Source organism: Gordionus sp. m RMFG-2023, chromosome 3, assembly GCF_954871325.1.
Source record: "Gordionus sp. m RMFG-2023 chromosome 3, tfGorSpeb1-WG-v2, whole genome shotgun sequence".
NCBI classification, from domain to species: Eukaryota; Metazoa; Nematomorpha; class Gordioida; order Chordodea; family Parachordodidae; genus Gordionus; species Gordionus sp. m RMFG-2023.
In genome coordinates this window covers 17,951,510-17,969,290 of record NC_088777.1, presented here as the reverse complement: position 1 = coordinate 17,969,290, position 17,781 = coordinate 17,951,510, and positions in this window count along the sequence as shown.

The window sequence follows — 17,781 nt, the reverse complement described above, 5'->3', positions numbered from 1 at the left end:
CCTAACCCTAACATTAACCCTAACCTTAACCATAACCCTAACCTTAACCCTAACCCTAACCGTAACCTTAACCCTAACCCTAACAGTAACCCTAACTCTAACCCTAAACCTAACATTAACCCTAACCTTAACCCTAACTTTATCACTAACCCTAACCCTAACACTAACCCTAAACCTAACCCTAACCCTAACCATAACCCTAACCCTAACATTAACCCTAACCGTAATTTTAACTCTAACCCTAACACTAACCTTAACCCTAACCATAACCCTAACCATATCTCTAACCTCAACCCTAACCCTAACCTTAACCTTAACCCTAACCCTAACCATTAACCTTATCCTAACCCATTACCCTAACCATAACCCTAATCCTAACCCTAACCCTAATATTAACCCTAACATTAACCCTAACCCTAACCGTAACCCTAACCCTAACCCTAACCCTAACCCTAACCCTAACCCTAATCCTATGCCTAACCCAATCTCTAACCCTAATGCTAACCCTAAATGCTTTAAATTTCTTCAATCAAAATAAATTTTAATAAAAGCTTAAAATTTTATATACTTTCCTTATATATTTTATAAAAATCATAGAGGATTTTGCACAATTATTATTTGATTTAAGATATAATATATGAAATAGCACTAACAGATATCTATTGTAAGTTAACATTAATTCTAACCCTAACCCTGAATTCTTTAAAATTCTTCAATCGAAATAAATTTTAAATTGAGCTAAAAATTTTATCTGCTTTCCTTATATTTTTTTGAAAAATCATAGAAGATTTTGCACAATTATTATTTGATTTTCACAAAATTATTTTATTTAATTTTACGAGTTACTAAGACATATACTACAAAAATCATATTATGAACTTAAATAATAAATAATTATGTCTTAGCATATTAAATTTTCTAAAATCGGTGAAAATAATAATTATTACTTAAAAAATTCATATGTTTGGAATATATAGTAAAAATACTTGAAGTACTGTTAATTAAAGTAATTAAGGATAGATATAATATATGAATAGACACTAACAGATATCTATTATAAGTTAACCCTAAACCTAACATTAACCCTAACCTTAACCATAACCCTAACCTTAACCTTAACCCTAACCCTAACCCTAACCATAACCTTACCCCTAACCCTAACCGTAACCCTAACTCTAACCCTAACATTAACCCTAACCTTAACACTAACCCTAACACTAACCCTAAACCTAACCCTAACCCTAACCCTAACCATAACCCTAACATTAACCCTAACCTTAACCCTAACCTTAACCCTAACCTTAACCCTAACCCTAACACTAACCGTAATCTTATCCCTAACCCTAACCCAAACCTTAAACCCTAACCCTAACTCTAACTCTAACCTCAACCCTAACCCTAACCCTAACATTAACCCCCTACTTAACCCAAACCCTAATCCTAACCCTAACCGTAACCTTAACTCTAACCCTAACCCTAACATTAACCCTAACCCTAACCCTAACCCTAACTCTAACTCTAACCTCAACCTTAACCCTAACCCTAACATTTAACCCTAACCTTAACCCTAACCCTAATCCTAACCCTAACCGTAACCCTAACTCTAACCCTAACATTAACCCTAACCTTAACACTAACCCTAAACCTAACCCTAACCCTAACTCTAACTCTAACCTCAACCTTAACCCTAACCCTAACATTTAACCCTAACCTTAACCCTAACCTTAACACAAACCCTAACCCCAACCCTAACACTAACCCTAACACTAACCCTAACACTAACCCTAACCTTAACCCTCACCCTAACCCTAATCTTAACCTTAACCCTAACCCTATCCTAAACCATAACCCTAACCCTAACCATAACCCTAACCATAATATTAACCCTAACCGTAACAACATTAACCCTAACCTTAACCCTAACCCTAACCCAAACTCTAACCCTAACCATAACCCTAACCCTAACTTTAACCTAACCCTAACAGTAACCCTAACTCTAACCCTAAACCTAACATTAACCCTAACCTTAAAATAACTTTATCACTAACCCTAACCCTAACACTAACCCTAAACCTAACCCTAACCCTAACCATAACCCTAACCCTAACCTTAACCCTAACCGTAATTTTAACTCTAACCCTAACCCTAACCTTAACCCTAACCATAACCCTAACCATATCCCTAACCTCAACCCTAACCCTAACCTTAACCTTAACCCTAACCCTAACCATTAACCTTATCCTAACCCTTTACCCTAACCATAACCCTAATCCTAACCCTAACCCTAATATTAACCCAAACATTAACCCTAACCTTAACCATAACCCTAACCTTAACCTTAACCCTAACCCTAACACTAAACCTAACCCTAACCTTAACCCTAACCTTAACCCTAACCCTAACCGTAATCCTAACTCTAACCCTAACATTAACCCTAACCTTAACCCTAACCCTAACACTAACCCTAAACCTAACCCCCTTAACCCTAACCATAACCCTAACCATAACCCTAACATTAACACTAACCTTTACCCTAAACCTAACACTAACCGTAATCTTAACTCTAACCCTAACCTTAACCCTAACCCTAACCGTAACCCTAACTCTAACCCTAACCCTAACATTAACCCTAACCTTAACCCTAACGTTATCACTAACCCTAACCCTAACACTAACTATAAACAAAACCCTAACCCTAACCATAACCCTAACCCTAACCTTAACCCTAACCCTAACCGTAATCTTAACTCTAACCGTAATCCTAACCTTAACCCTAACCATAATCTAAACCTCAACCCTAACCTTAACCCTAACATTAACTCTATCCTTAACCCTAACCCTAATCCTAACCCCAACCGTAACCCTAACTCTAACCCTAACCCTAAGCCTAACATTAACCCTAACCTTAACCCTAACCCTAACCTTAACCCTAACCCTAACCTTAACACTAACCCTAACCCTAACCCCAACCCTAACCCTAACACTAACCCAACCCTAACACTAACCTTAACCCTAACCCTAACCCTAACCCTAACCATTAACCCTATCCTAAACCCTAACCCTAACCCTAATCCTAACCCTAACCCTAACCCTAATATTAACCCTAACATTAACCCTAACCCTAACCGTAACAACATTAACCCTAACCATAACCCTAACCCTAACATTAACCCTAACCTTAACCCTAACCCTAACAGTAATCTTAACTCTAACCCTAACATTAACCTTAACCCTAACCATAATCCTAACCTCAACATTAACCTTAACCCTAATATTAACTCTATCCTTAACCCTAACCCTAATCCTAACCCTAACCGTAACCCTAACTCTAACCCTAACCCTAACCCTAACATTAACCCTAACCTTTACCCTAACCCTAACCTTAACCCTAACCCTAACCTTAACACTAACCCTAACCCTAACCCCAACCACAACCCTAACACTAACCCTAACCTTAACCCTAACCCTAACCTTAACCCTAACCCTAACCCTAACCCTAACCCTAACCATTTTCCCTATCCTAAACCCTAACCCTAACCATAACCCTAATCCTAACCCTAACCCTAATATTAACCCTAACATTAACCCTAACCTTAACCCTAACCCTACCCCAAACTCTAACCCTAACCCTAACCCTAACCTTAACCCTAACCCTAATACTATGTCTAACCCTATCTCTAACCCTAATGCTAACCCTAAATGTTTTAAATTTCTTCAATCAAAATAAATTTCAATAAAAGCTAAATATTTTATATACTTTCCTTATATTTTTTTAAAAAATCATAGAGGATTTTGCACAATTATTATTTGATTTTAGATATAATATATGAAATACCACTAACAGATGTCTATTGTAAGTTAATTCTAACTCTAACACTAACCCTAACACTAAATTCTTTAAATTTTTTCAATCGAAATAAATTTTAAAAAAAGCTAAAATTATATCTGCTTTCCTTATATTTTTTTTAAAAAATCATAAAAGATTTTGCACAATTATTATTTGATTTTTACAAAATTATTTTATTTAATTTTACGAGATACTAAGACAAGCTAATTTCTACAAAAATCATATTATGCACTGAAATAATTATAAAATATGGCATATTAAATTTTCGAAAATCGGTGAAAATAATAAATATTAATTAAAAAATTCATATGTTGGGAACATAGTAAAAATTACTTGAAGTACTGTTAATTATAGTAATTAATAATAGATATAATATATGAAATAGCATTAACAGATATCTATTGTAAGTTAACCCTAACCTTAACATTAACCCTACCTTTTGCCCTAACCCTAACATTAACTTAAACCTTAACACTAACCGTAACCCTAGCCTTAACCCTAACCCTATCTCTAACCCTAATGCTAACCCTAAATGCTTTAGATTTCTTCAATCAAAATAAATTTTATGCTTTCCCTTTATTTTTTTGAAAAATCATAGAAGATTTTGCACAATTATTATTTGATTTTCACAAAATTATTTTATTTAATTTTACGAGATACTAAGACATAGATATTTACTACAAAAATCATATTATGCACTTAAATAATTAATAAATATGTCTTAGCATATTAAATTTTCTAAAATCGGTGAAAATAATAAATATTACTTAAAAAATTCATATGTTTGAAATATATAGTAAAAATTACTTGAAGTACTGTTAATTAAAGTAATTAAGGATAGATATAATATATGAATAAGCACTAACAGATATCTATTATAAGTTAACCCTAACCCTAACATTAACCCTAACCTTAACCATAACCCTAACCTTAACCCTAACCCTAACCGTAACCTTAACCCTAACCCTAACAGTAACCCTAACTCTAACCCTAAACCTAACATTAACCCTAACCTTAACCCTAACTTTATCACTAACCCTAACCCTAACACTAACCCTAAACCTAACCCTAACCCTAACCATAACCCTAACCCTAACATTAACCCTAACCGTAATTTTAACTCTAACCCTAACACTAACCTTAACCCTAACCATAACCCTAACCATATCTCTAACCTCAACCCTAACCCTAACCTTAACCTTAACCCTAACCCTAACCATTAACCTTATCCTAACCCATTACCCTAACCATAACCCTAATCCTAACCCTAACCCTAATATTAACCCTAACATTAACCCTAACCGTAACCCTAACCCTAACCCTAACCCTAACCCTAACCCTAACCCTAACCCTAACCCTAACCCTAATCCTATGCCTAACCCAATCTCTAACCCTAATGCTAACCCTAAATGCTTTAAATTTCTTCAATCAAAATAAATTTTAATAAAAGCTTAAAATTTTATATACTTTCCTTATATATTTTATAAAAATCATAGAGGATTTTGCACAATTATTATTTGATTTAAGATATAATATATGAAATAGCACTAACAGATATCTATTGTAAGTTAACATTAATTCTAACCCTAACCCTGAATTCTTTAAAATTCTTCAATCGAAATAAATTTTAAATTGAGCTAAAAATTTTATCTGCTTTCCTTATATTTTTTTGAAAAATCATAGAAGATTTTGCACAATTATTATTTGATTTTCACAAAATTATTTTATTTAATTTTACGAGTTACTAAGACATATACTACAAAAATCATATTATGAACTTAAATAATAAATAATTATGTCTTAGCATATTAAATTTTCTAAAATCGGTGAAAATAATAATTATTACTTAAAAAATTCATATGTTTGGAATATATAGTAAAAATACTTGAAGTACTGTTAATTAAAGTAATTAAGGATAGATATAATATATGAATAGACACTAACAGATATCTATTATAAGTTAACCCTAAACCTAACATTAACCCTAACCTTAACCATAACCCTAACCTTAACCTTAACCCTAACCCTAACCCTAACCATAACCTTACCCCTAACCCTAACCGTAACCCTAACTCTAACCCTAACATTAACCCTAACCTTAACACTAACCCTAACACTAACCCTAAACCTAACCCTAACCCTAACCCTAACCATAACCCTAACATTAACCCTAACCTTAACCCTAACCTTAACCCTAACCTTAACCCTAACCCTAACACTAACCGTAATCTTATCCCTAACCCTAACCCAAACCTTAAACCCTAACCCTAACTCTAACTCTAACCTCAACCCTAACCCTAACCCTAACATTAACCCCCTACTTAACCCAAACCCTAATCCTAACCCTAACCGTAACCTTAACTCTAACCCTAACCCTAACATTAACCCTAACCCTAACCCTAACCCTAACTCTAACTCTAACCTCAACCTTAACCCTAACCCTAACATTTAACCCTAACCTTAACCCTAACCCTAATCCTAACCCTAACCGTAACCCTAACTCTAACCCTAACATTAACCCTAACCTTAACACTAACCCTAAACCTAACCCTAACCCTAACTCTAACTCTAACCTCAACCTTAACCCTAACCCTAACATTTAACCCTAACCTTAACCCTAACCTTAACACAAACCCTAACCCCAACCCTAACACTAACCCTAACACTAACCCTAACACTAACCCTAACCTTAACCCTCACCCTAACCCTAATCTTAACCTTAACCCTAACCCTATCCTAAACCATAACCCTAACCCTAACCATAACCCTAACCATAATATTAACCCTAACCGTAACAACATTAACCCTAACCTTAACCCTAACCCTAACCCAAACTCTAACCCTAACCATAACCCTAACCCTAACTTTAACCTTAACCCTAACCCTAATCCTATGCCTAACCATATCTCTAACCCTAATGCTAACTCTAAATGCTTTAAATTTCTTCAATCAAAATAAATTAAAATAAAAGTTAATAATTTTATATGCTTTCCTTATATTTATATAAAAAATCATAGAGGGATTTGCACAATTATTATTTGATTTTATATATGAAATAGCACTAACAGATATCTATTGTAAGTTAACCCAAACGCTAACCCTAACCCTAACATTAACCCTAACCTTAACCCTAACTTTATCACTAACCCTAACCCTAACACTAACTATAAACCTAACCCTAACCCTAACCATAACCCTAACCCTAACCTTAACACTAACCCTAACCGTAATCTTAACTCTAACCCTAACCCTAACCTTAACCCTAACCCTAACCTTAACCCTAACCATAATTAACCTCAACCCTAACCTTAACCCTAACATTAACTCTATCCTTAACCCTAACCCTAATCCTAACCGTAACCCTAACTCTAACCCTAACCCTAAGCCTAACATTAACCCTAACCTTAACCCTAACCCTAACCTTAACCCTAACCTTAACACTAACCCTAACCCCAACCCTAACCCTAACACTAACCCTAACCTTAACCCTAACCCTAACCTTAACCCTAACCCTAACCTTAACCCTAACCCTAACCTTAACCCTAACCCTAATATTAACTCTAATATTAACCCTACCCTAACCCTAACTCTAACTCTAACCTTAACCCTAACCCTACCCCAAACTCTAACCCTAACTTTAACCTTAACCCTAACCCTAATCCTATGCCTAACCCTATCTTAACCCTAATGCTAACCCTAAATGCTTTAAATTTCTTCAATCAAAATAAATTTTAATAAAAGCTTAAAATTTTATATGCTTTCCTTATATTTTTTTAAAAAATCATAGAAGATTTTGCACAATTATTATTTGATGAATGATAAAATATATGAAATAGCACTAACAGATATCTATTGTAAGTTAACTCTAACCCTAAATGCTTTAAATTTCTTCAATCGAAATAAATTTTAAATTAAGCTAAAAATTTATCTGCTTTCCTTATATTTTTTTGAAAAATCATAGAAAATTTTGCACAATTATTATTTGATTTTCACAAAATTATTTTATTTAATTTTACGAGTTACTAAGACATAGATAATTACTACAAAAATCATATTATGCACTTAAATAATTAATAAATATGTCTTAGCATATTAAATTTTAAAAAATCGGTGAAAATAATAATTATTACTTAAAAAATTCATATGTTTGGAATATATAGTAAAAATTACTTGAAGTACTATTAATTAAAGTAATTAAGGATAGATATAATATATGAATAAGCACCAACAGATATCTATTATAAGTTAACCCTAACCCTAACTTTAACCCTAACCTTAACCCTAACCTTAACCCTAACCCTAACCGTAACCTTAACCCTAACCCTAACCGTAACCCTAACTCTAACCCTAAACCTAACATTAACCCTAACCTTAACCCTAACATTAACCTTAACCTTAACCCTAACCGTAATTTTAACTCTAACAATAACCCTAACCTTAACTCTAACCATAACCCTAACCTCAACCCTAACCCTAACCCTAACATTAACATAATCCTTAACCCTAACCCTAATCCTAATCCTAACCGTAACCCTAACTCTAACCCTAACCCTAACATTAGCCCTAACCTTTACCTTAACCCTAACCCTAACCTTAACACTAACCCTAACCCTAACACTAACCCCAACGCTAACCCTATCACTAACCCTAACCTTAACCCTCACCCTAACCCTAACCTTAACCCTAACATTAACCATTAACCCTATCCTAACCCCTAACCCTAACCATAACCTTAATCCTAACCCTAACCCTAATATTAACCCTAACCCTAACCTTAAACCTAACCCTACCCCAAACTCTAACCCTAACTTTAACCTTAACCCTAACCCTAATCATATGCCTAACCCTATCTCTAACGCTAATGCTAACCCTAAATGCTTTAAATTTCTTCAATCAAAATAAATTTTAATAAAAGCTTAAAATTTTATATGCTTTCCTTATATTTTTTTAAAAAATCATAGAAGATTTTGCACAATTATTATTTGATTTTAGATAAAATATATGAAATAGCACTAACAGATATCCACTGTAAGTTAACCCTAACGCTAACCCTAACCCTAACCCTAAATGCTTTAAATTTCTTCAATCGAAATAAATTTTAAATTAAGCTAAAAATTTATCAGCTTTCCTTATATTTTTTTGAAAAATCATAGAAGATTTTGCACAATTATTATTTGATTTTCACAAAATTATTTTATTTAATTTTACGAGTTACTAAGACATAGATAATTACTACAAAAATCATATTATGCACTTAAATAATTAATAAATATGTCTTAGCATATTAAATTTTCTAAAATCGGTGAAAATAATAATTATTACTTAAAAAATTCATATGTTTGGAATATATAGTAAAAATTATTTGAAGTATTGTTAATTAAAGTAATTAAGGATAGATATAATATATGAATAAGCACTAACAGATATCTATTATAAGTTAACCCTAACCCTAACATTAACCCTAACCTTAACCATAACCCTAACCTTAACCCTAACCTTAACCCTAACCGTAACCCTAACTCTAACCCTAAACCTAACATTAACCCTAACCTTAACCCTAACTTTATCACTAACCCTAACCCTAACCCTAACGCTAAAATTAACCTTAACCCTAACCATAACCCTAACCCTAACATTAACCCTAACCTTAACACTAACCCTAACCCTAACCGTAATTTTAACTCTAACCCTAACCCTAACCTTAACCCTAACCATAACCCTAACCATAACCCTAACCTCAACCCTAACCCTAACCCTAACATTAACATAATCCTTAATCCTAACCCTAACCCTAACCCCAACCCTAACCCTAACACTAACCATGACCTTAACCCTCACCCTAACCCTAACCCTAACCATTAACCCTATCCTAACCCCTAACCCTAACCATAACTATAATCCTAACCCTAACCCTAATATTAACCCTAACATTAACCCTAACCCTAACCTTAACCCTAACCCTACCCCGAACTCTAACCCTAACTTTAACCTTAACCCTAACCCTAATTCTATGCCTAACCCTATCTCTAACCCTAATGCTAACCCTAAATGCTTTAAATTTCTTCAATCAAAATAAATTTAAATAAAAGCTTAAAAATTTTATATGCTTTCCTTATATTTATATAAAAATCATAGAAGGATTTTGCACAATTATTATTTGATTTTAGATATAATATATGAAATAGCACTAACAGATATCCACTGTAAGTTAACCCTAACGCTAACCCTAACCCTAACCCTAAATGCTTTAAATTTCTTCAATCGAAATAAATTTTAAATTAAGCTAAAAATTTATCTGCTTTCCTTATATTTTTTTGAAAAATCATAGAAAATTTTGCACAATTATTATTTGATTTTCACAAAATTATTTTATTTAATTTTACGAGTTACTAAGACATAGATAATTACTACAAAAATCATATTATGAACTTAAATAATTAATAAATATGTCTTAGCATATTAAATTTTCTAAAATCGGTGAAAATAATAATTATTACTTAAAAAATTCATATGTTTGGAATATATAGTAAAAATTACTTGAAGTATTGTTAATTAAAATAATTAAGGATAGATATAATATATGAATAAGCACTAACAGATATCTATTATAAGTTAACCCTAACCCTAACATTAACCCTAACCTTAACCCTAACCTAACCCTAACCCTAACCTTAACCTAACCCTAACCCTAACCGTAACCCTAACTCTAACCCTAAACCTAGCATTAACCCTAGCCTTAACCCTAACATTAACCTTAACCTTAACCCTAACCTTAACTCTAACAATAACCCTAACCTTAACTCTAACCATAACCCTAACCTCAACCCTAACCCTAACCCTAACATTAACATAATCCTTAACCCTAACCCTAATCCTAATCCTAACCGTAACCCTAACTCTAACCCTAACCCTAACATTAGCCCTAACCTTACCTTAACCCTAACCCTAACCTTAACACTAACCCTAACCCTAACCTAACCCCAACGCTAACCCTATCACTAACCCTAACCTTAACCCTAACCCTAACCTTAACCCTAACATTAACCATTAACCCTATCCTGACCCCTAACCCTAACCATAACCTTAATCCTAACCCTAACCCTAATATTAACCCTAACCCTAACCTTAAACCTAACCCTACCCCAAACTCTAACCCTAACTTTGACCTTAACCCTAACCCTAATCCTATGCCTTATCCTATCTCTAACCCTAATGCTAACCCTAAATGCTTTAAATTTCTTCAATCAAAATAAATTTAAATAAAAGCTTAAAAATTTTATATGCTTTCCTTATATTTATATAAAAAATCATAGAAGGATTTTGCACAATTATTATTTGATTTTAGATAAAATATATGAAATAGCACTAACAGATATCCACTGTAAGTTAACCCTAACGCTAACCCTAACCCTAACCCTAAATGCTTTAAATTTCTTCAATCGAAATAAATTTTAAATTAAGCTAAAAATTTATCTGCTTTCCTTATATTTTTTTGAAAAATCATAGAAAATTTTGCACAATTATTATTTGATTTTCACAAAATTATTTTATTTAATTTTACGAGTTACTAAGACATAGATAATTACTACAAAAATCATATTATGCACTTAAATAATTAATAAATATGTCTTAGCATATTAAATTTTAAAAAATCGGTGAAAATAATAATTATTACTTAAAAAATTCATATGTTTGGAATATATAGTAAAAATTACTTGAAGTACTATTAATTAAAGTAATTAAGGATAGATATAATATATGAATAAGCACCAACAGATATCTATTATAAATTAACCCTAACCTTAACCATTAACCCTAACCTTAACCCTAACCTTAACCCTAACCCTAACCGTAACCTTAACCCTAACCCTAACCGTAACCCTAACTCTAACCCTAAACCTAACATTAACCCTAACCTTAACCCTAACTTTATCACTAACCCTAACACTAACCCTTAACCTAACCCTAACCCTAACCATAACCCTAACATTAACCTTAACCTTAACCCTAACCGTAATTTTAACTCTAACAATAACCCTAACCTTAACTCTAACCATAACCCTAACCTCAACCCTAACCTTAACCCTAACATTAACATAATCCTTAACCCTAACCCTAATCCTAATCCTAACCGTAACCCTAACTCTAACCCTAACCATAACATTAGCCCTAACCTTTACCTTAACCCTAACCCTAACCTTAACACTAACCCTAACCCTAACCCTAACCCCAACGCTAACCCTATCACTAACCCTAACCTTAACCCTCACCCTAACCCTAACCTTAACCCTAACATTAACCATTAACCCTATCCTAACCCCTAACCCTAACCATAACCTTAATCCTAACCCTAACCCTAATATTAACCCTAACCCTAACCTTAAACCTAACCCTACCCCAAACTCTAACCCTAACTTTAACCTTAACCCTAACCCTAATCATATGCCTAACCCTATCTCTAACGCTAATGCTAACCCTAAATGCTTTAAATTTCTTCAATCAAAAAAAATTTTAAATTAAGCTAAAAATTTATCAGCTTTCCTTATATTTTTTTGAAAAATCATAGAAAATTTTGCACAATTATTATTTGATTTTCACAAAATTATTTTATTTAATTTTACGTGTTACTAAGACATAGATATTTACTACAAAAATCATATTATGAACTTAAATAATTAATAAATATGTCTTAGCATATTAAATTTTCTAAAATCGGTGAAAATAATAATTATTACTTAAAAAATTCATATGTTTGGAATATATAGTAAAAATTACTTGAAGTATTGTTAATTAAAATAATTAAGGATAGATATAATATATGAATAAGCACTAACAGATATCTATTATAAGTTAACCCTAACCCTAACATTAACCACTAACCTTAACCATAACCCTAACCTTAACCTTAACCCTAACCCTAACTTTAACCCTAACCGTAACCCTAACTCTAACCCTAACATTAACCCTAACCTTAACACTAACCCTAACCCTAACACTAACCCTAAACCTAATCCTAACCCTAACCATAACCCTAACATTAACCCTAACAATAACCCTAACCATAACCCTAACATTAACCCTAACCTTAACCTTAACCCTAACCCAAACTCTAACCCTAACCATAACCCTAACCCTAACTTTAACCTTAACCCTAACCCTAATCCTATGCCTAACCCTAATCCTATGCCTTATCCTATCTCTAACCCTAATGCTAACCCTAAATGCTTTAAATTTCTTCAATCAAAATAAATTTAAATAAAAGTTAAAATTTTTATATGCTTTCCTTATATTTATATAAAAAATCATAGAAGGATTTGCACAATAATTATTTGATTTTAGATATAATATATGAAATAGCACTAACAGATATCTATTGTAAGTTAACCCTAACGCTAGCCTTAATCCTAAATGCTTTAAATTTCTTTAATCGAAATAAATTTTACAAAAAGCTAAAAATTTTATATTCTTTCCTTATATATTTTTGAAAAATCATAGAAGATTTTGCACAATTATTATTTGATTTTCACAAATTATTTTATTTAATTTTACGAGTTCCTAAGACATAGATAATTACTACAAAAATCATATTATGCACTTAAAAAATTAAAAAATATGTAGCATATTAAATTTTCTAAAATCGGTGAAAATAATATTTATTAATTAAAAAATTCATAAGTTGGGAACATTGTAAAAATTACTTGAAGTACTGTTAATTTGAGTAATTAAGGATAGATATAATATATGAAATAGCATTAACAGATATCTATTGTAAGTTAACCCTAACCTTAACCCTAACCCTAACCCTAACCCTAACCCTAACCCTAACACTAACCCTAACCCTAACCCCAACCCCAACCATAACACTAACCCTAACTTAAACCCTAACCCTAACCTTAATCCTAACCCTAACCCAAACCCTAACCCTAACCATTAACCCTATCCTAAACCCTAACCCTAACCCACCTAACCCTAACCTCCTAACCCTAACCCCTAATATTAACCCTAACACTCTAACCCTAACCCTAATCTTAACCCTAACCCTAACCCTCAACCACTCTAACCCTAACTTTAACCTTAACCCTAACCCTAATCCTATGCCTAACCCTAATCCTATCCTATCCTACCACTAATGCTAACCCTAAATGCTTTAAATTTCTTCAATCAAAATAAATTTTAATAAAAGCTTAAAAATTTTATATGCTTTCCTTATATTTTTTTAAAAAATCATAGAAGGATTTTGTACAATTATTATTTGATTTTAGATAAAATATATGAAATAGCACTAACAGATATCTATTGTAAGTTAACCCTAACGCTAACCCTAACCCTAACCCTAAATGCTTTAAATTTCTTCAATCGAAATAAATTTTAAATTAAGCTAAAAATTTTATCTGCTTTCCTTATATTTTTTTGAAAAATCATAGAAGATTTTGCACAATTATTATTTGATTTTCACAAAATTATTTTATTTATATTTTACGAGTTACTAAGACATAGATATTTACTACAAAAATCATATTATGCACTTAAATAATTAATAAATATGACTTAGCATATTAAATTTTCTAAAATCGGTGAAAATAATAAATATTACTTAAAAAATTCATATGTTTGGAATATATAGTAAAAATTACTTGAAGTACTATTAATTAAAGTAATTAAGGATAGATATAAAATATGAATAAGCACTAACAGATATCTATGATAAGTTAACCCTAACCCTAACATTAACCCTAACCTTAACCATAACCCTAACCTAAACCTTAACCCTAATCCTAACCCTAAACCATACCCTAATCATAACCCTAACCCTAACCGTAACCCTAACACTAACCCTAACCCTAACCCTAACCCTAACCCTAACTCTAACCCTAACCCTAACATTAACACTAACCTTAACCCTAACTTTATCACTAACCCTAACCTTAACACTAACCCTAAACCTAACCCTAACCCTAACCATAACCCTAACCCTAACATTAACCCTAACATTAACCCTAACCTTAACCCTAACCCTTTCAGTAATCTTAACTCTAACCCTAACCCTAACCTTAACCCTAACCATAATCCTAACCTCAACCTTAACCTTAACCCTAACATTAACTCTATCCTTAACCCTAACCCTAATCCTAACCCTAACCGTAACCCTAACTCTAACCCTAACCCTAACATTAACCCTAACCTTAACACTAACCCTAACCCTAACCCCAACCCCAACCCTAACACTAACCCTAACCTTAACCCTAACCCTAACCTTAACCCTAACCCTAAACCATACCCTAACCATAACCCTAACCCTAACCGTAACCCTAACCCTAACCCTAACTCTAACCCTAACCCTAACATTAACCCTAACCTTAACCCTAACTTTATCACTAACCCTAACCTTAACACTAACCCTAAACCTAACCCTAACCCTAAACATAACCCTAACCTTAACATTAACCTTAACCCCTAACAGTAATCTTAACTCTAACCCTAACCTTAACCCTAACCATAATCCTAACCTCAACCTTAACCTTAACCCTAACATTAACTCTATCCTTAACCCTAACCCTAATCCTAACCTTAACCGTAACCCTAATCCTAACCCTAACCGTAACCCTAACTCTAACCCTAACCCTAACATTAACCCTAACCTTAACCCTAACCCTAAACTTAACCCTAACCCTAACCATTAACCCTATCCTAAACCCTAACCCTAAGCATAACCCTAATCCTAACCCTAATATTAACCCTAACATTAACCCTAACCTTAACCCTAACCCTACCCCAAACTCTAACCCTAACTTTAACCTTAAATATAACCCTAATCCTATGCCTAACCCTATCTCTAACCCTAATGCTAACCCTAAATGCTTTAAATTTCTTCAATCAAAATAAATTTTAATAAAAGCTAAAAATTTTATATACTTTCCTTATATTTTTTTAAAAATTCATAGAGGATTTTGCACAATTATTATTTGATTTAAGATATAATATATGAAATAGCACTAACAGATATCTATTGTAAGTTAACATTAATTCTAACCCTAACCTTGAATTCTTTAAATTTCTTCAATCGAAATAAATTTTAAATTAAGCTAAAAATTTATCTGCTTTCCTTATATTTTTTTGAAAAATCATAGAAAATTTTGCACAATTATTATTTGATTTTCACAAAATTATTTTATTTAATTTTACGAGTTACTAAGACATAGATAATTACTACAAAAATCATATTATGAACTTAAATAATTAATAAATATGTCTTAGCATATTAAATTTTCTAAAATCGGTGAAAATAATAATTATTACTTAAAAAATTCATATGTTTGGAATATATAGTAAAAATTAATTGAAGTATTGTTAATTAAAATAATTAAGGATAGATATAATATATGAATAAGCACTAACAGATATCTATTATAAGTTAACCCTAACCCTAACATTAACCCTAACCTTAAAAATAACCCTAACCTTAACCTTAACCCTAACCCTAACTTTAACAGTAACCGTAACCCTAACTCTAACCCTAACATTAACCCTAACCTTAACACTAACCCTAACCCTAACACTAACCCTAAACCTAACCCTAACCCTAATCATAACCCTAACATTAACCCTAACAATAACCCTAACCATAACCCTAACATTAACCCTAACCTTAACCCTAACCCTAACCCAAACTCGAACCCTAACCATAACCCCAACTTTAACCTTAACCCTAACCCTAATCCTATGCCTAACCCTAATCCTATGCCTTATCCTATCTCTAACCCTAATGCTAACCTTAAATGCTTTAAATTTCTTCAATCAAAATAAATTTAAATAAAAGTTAAAAATTTTATATGCTTTCCTTATATTTATATAAAAAATCATAGAAGGATTTGCACAATTATTATTTGATTTTAGATAAAATATATGAAATAGCACTAACAGATATCCACTGTAAGTTAACCCTAACGCTAACCCTAACCCTAACCCTAAATGCTTTAAATTTCTTCAATCGAAATAAATTTTAAATTAAGCTAAAAATTTATCTGCTTTCCTTATATTTTTTTGAAAAATCATAGTAAATTTTGCACAATTATTATTTGATTTTCACAAAATTATTTTATTTAATTTTACGAGTTACTAAGACATAGATAATTACTACAAAAATCATATTATGCACTTAAATAATTAATAAATATGTCTTAGCATATTAAATTTTAAAAAATCGATCAAAATAATAATTATTACTTAAAAAATTCATATGTTTGGAATATATAGTAAAAATTACTTGAAGTACTATTAATTAAAGTAATTAAGGATAGATATAATATATGAATAAGCACCAACAGATATCTATTATAAATTAACCCTAACCTTAACATTAACCCTAACCTTAACCCTAACCTTAACCCTAACCCTAACCGTAACCTTAACCCTAACCCTAACCGTAACCCTAACTCTAACCCTAAACCTAACATTAACCCTAACCTTAACCCTAACTTTATCACTAACCCTAACACTAACCCTTAACCTAACCCTAACCCTAACCATAACCCTAACATTAACCTTAACCTTAACCCTAACCGTAATTTTAACTCTAACAATAACCCTAACCTTAACTCTAACCATAACCCTAACCTCAACCCTAACCTTAACCCTAACATTAACATAATCCTTAACCCTAACCCTAATCCTAATCCTAACCGTAACCCTAACTCTAACCCTAACCATAACATTAGCCCTAACCTTTACCTTAACCCTAACCCTAACCTTAACACTAACCCTAACCCTAACCCTAACCCCAACGCTAACCCTATCACTAACCCTAACCTTAACCCTCACCCTAACCCTAACCTTAACCCTAACATTAACCATTAACCCTATCCTAACCCCTAACCCTAACCATAACCTTAATCCTAACCCTAACCCTAATATTAACCCTAACCCTAACCTTAAAC